Source organism: Montipora capricornis, chromosome 12 (assembly GCF_036669925.1).
Source record: "Montipora capricornis isolate CH-2021 chromosome 12, ASM3666992v2, whole genome shotgun sequence".
Taxonomy (NCBI): Eukaryota; Metazoa; Cnidaria; class Anthozoa; order Scleractinia; family Acroporidae; genus Montipora; species Montipora capricornis.
The window spans coordinates 5,982,269-5,985,165 of NC_090894.1; the positions used below are offsets into that span (position 1 = coordinate 5,982,269).

General features: G+C 41.9%; 1 long non-coding RNA gene and 1 pseudogene across 1 annotated transcript in view; one reads left to right on the plus strand and one right to left on the minus strand.

Moving 5' to 3' along the window:
• LOC138025363 (uncharacterized) lies at positions 1-1,013 on the plus strand (annotated as a pseudogene).
• Positions 1,014-2,691: 1,678 nt separating this feature from the next.
• The window catches only part of LOC138026692 (uncharacterized), a 6,997-nt gene continuing 6,791 nt past the window's right edge, over positions 2,692-2,897 (minus strand). Inside the window, exon 5 of the long non-coding RNA XR_011127323.1 lies at positions 2,692-2,855. This is a non-coding gene — a long non-coding RNA (uncharacterized lncRNA). The remainder of the gene's footprint in view (positions 2,856-2,897) is intronic.

A 2,897-nucleotide genomic window follows, 5' to 3' on the forward strand; every position in this document is an offset into this window, starting at 1 on the left:
ATGGGAAGTGCACTATCTGAACGACCAGTGAAGGGTACCTCCGCAGGTGTTTGTGAGGTTGACGAAGCGAAGTTAACCCTAGAAGTGAACAAAATAGATGGTTTCAGCAAACTGCACAACGTCCAGCTATTGGTGTGTGGAAGTCCTACAGAATTGGGCGTGGCAAGGAAATCTCATTCGACCAGCTGGTGAAAAAAAATCAAGGGGACACCTGTCTCATAGTTAAGGAAGAGTTTTTCCCTTTTCATAATTCACGTGTATACCAAAGCAGGGATTCTGTGGCGGAGGATTCAGATGAAGGCAATCGTCATCACGATTTGGGCAATTCGGACATTGAAATTTTTGAATGTTCGGAGCCTGGGTGTGTGAAGAGTTTTCAGCTGTTTTCAGAACTTGAAGCGCATTTAGATGTAGGGGATCACTGCGTTGAGGCTGAAAGACAGTCAGAAACGCTTTACGATACGATTCCTAGAGATTGGGTAGAGAGATTTACCACAACAGTCAACATCACTGAAGATGAACCTTGCGAACCTGTCCACCAGAGTGAAAGTGAACCGGCGCCCACCACGAGCTGTGTTATTATGGGCTGGGCCCTAACCAAGCAACGAGCAGGATCAACTAGATTCCCCGAGAAAGTTAAAAACTACCTGATGGCAAAGTTTGACCTCGGAGAACAGTCAGGGCTAAAAGCTGACCCTCAGCAAGTTTTCAATGATATGCGGAAGGCAAGAGATGAGCAGAACAGAAGGTTATTTGAGCGAGAAGAGTGGTTGACTAAAAGCCAAGTGCAAGGGTTTTTTTCACGCCTGTCTGCAAACAGAAGAAGACAACAAGCACCCTCACCTGAAGGTGAGCAAAGTTCAAAGGAACTCTTTCTAGAGGAAGAGGAAGAAGAGCGACAGCGGCTGATGGAGCACATCTCAGAGGAACTGAGGCCGCAGCATCCCCTTTCATACGACACCTTCAACTTGTGCGAGTGTGCGAAGAATATAAGCTGCATCAATTTAACGTGACACTGCTCAAGGATATCTTGCGCCATTATGAAGTACCATTTAAATCAAGAGACAGAAAAAAGGAGCTGATAGATCTATTGATGTCATTTGTTCAAGAATGCAAATGTTTTAATTAGAGCACTACTGGCATGTAAGTCCATTCAAATCTCAACAAGTTACATCGTCTGGAAATAAGGAGGCAAAACTTATGCAAACTGAACTGTTTTTGTGCTTGTGTGTGTGTGTTTTGTATTTTTCATTTTTTGATGAATGACTAATAGTTGCAAAGCCATTTGTTGGGTACTGATTGAACCCTTTCAACCTCGTCGAACTCACCATCTTAACTTTCCACGGGTCGTCTAATCCAGACCGCGCCCTGTTTTCTCAAATGACTCGTTTGCCGACATGCCGTAAACGTTCAAATTAAAGACGCAAACTACAGTAAGCTAAACGTACCGTGATATTGCCGGCCAAGAGGTGGTATTTCATGGAAATTTACGATGGAATCAATGCAAATAACATAATTTTTTCCTCTTTGCCCCCGGCTGTTGACTGTTGCGCGACCGGCCCGTACCAAGAACACGGCACTACGTTGTCATGAAAAAGGATTCACTGTGCCCAATGCGATAACCTACTGCACACTAGCTCAGAACATAATTCTGATCATAAACATTATTCTGCACCCAAGTGTATTGGTGAAGAACAGACCACACCAGTTTCGTTGCTAATTTGCGTAAGTGAATATGTAGACGGCGAGTCTCCCTTGTCTTCTCTTGTTTATTCTTCACAAACAGGCCAATTTTCGTACATGCAAGATCTTGAAGGTTGAACGGCATTTAGAATGAAGTAATTGAATTATCTATATAAATATTTTCTCAAGAGAAGAATGTTTCTCAAACTTGCGATCAAAAAATAGTTGGAACGGCGGTTCCTTTGATGTCAAAATGGCGCCGAATAATTGTGAAAATAACGAACCTTTTTACGGCGCCCGCAAGCGAGTGCCCAAAAGTTTTATTCTATGATGTGTTAGCCTTGTATAATTACTTTCCAGCTGTAGTAGTCTTAGCTCTAGATCACGTCTCACAACTGAGAAAATAGCTTTCAAACGCAGGTACCTCCCGCCTAAAAAAATTCTCGGCTCAAGATAAGGTATTTTGAAACATTCATAACCCAGTAAATATTTTGTAGGACTCAATCGTTGAACCTGTGATGCATTAAAGAAGAGTTACTCTTAAATATATAAAATAATCTGCTTTCCATAATAGAAAGCAGAGCTTTGCTGGTGTCCGATATTTACAGCTAGATCGAAGGTGTTACAGACGGCAAATTGTGGAGTTCAGAGGTCACCTCGGAAACAGTCCTCTAAAAAAATGAAAAGCATGGAATCGATCAAAGTAAATGCGATATTTGTACATGGGATAGGGTAGTCGACAATCACTGAAAACATCAAGGAAATCGATGAAGTGCGGAAATTTGCCTTATCCGTTCTTACGTGGACAGCCTCTTAAGCTCCCTAATGTCTTTTCGATCAAAGGACGACGGATACTAACTACGAGGAACGAACGAAGAAGGAACGAGGAAGAAGAAACGACAACTTCATCATTTAGTGACCAAAACAGTGGATCCGCACGGGAAAAACGTCATCACCAGAAAACTAGACAAGAACAAATGGCGACAAAAGTAAGAAAACAATACTGTTATGGAGCATTTGTTTTATTATTCCATCAGGCAGGCATGCAAATACAAGATAATTGTGCTTGAGTGGGTCACATTTGTAACTGATTGTGTAAGCCCAATCCAGTGAATATTTTCCGCCTTTAGGTGGAGTAAACCTTGCCAGGATTGAAACAGGATTCCTAACAACTGGAAATAAAGACAAAAAATATTAATGGAAGTTGAAAGTTG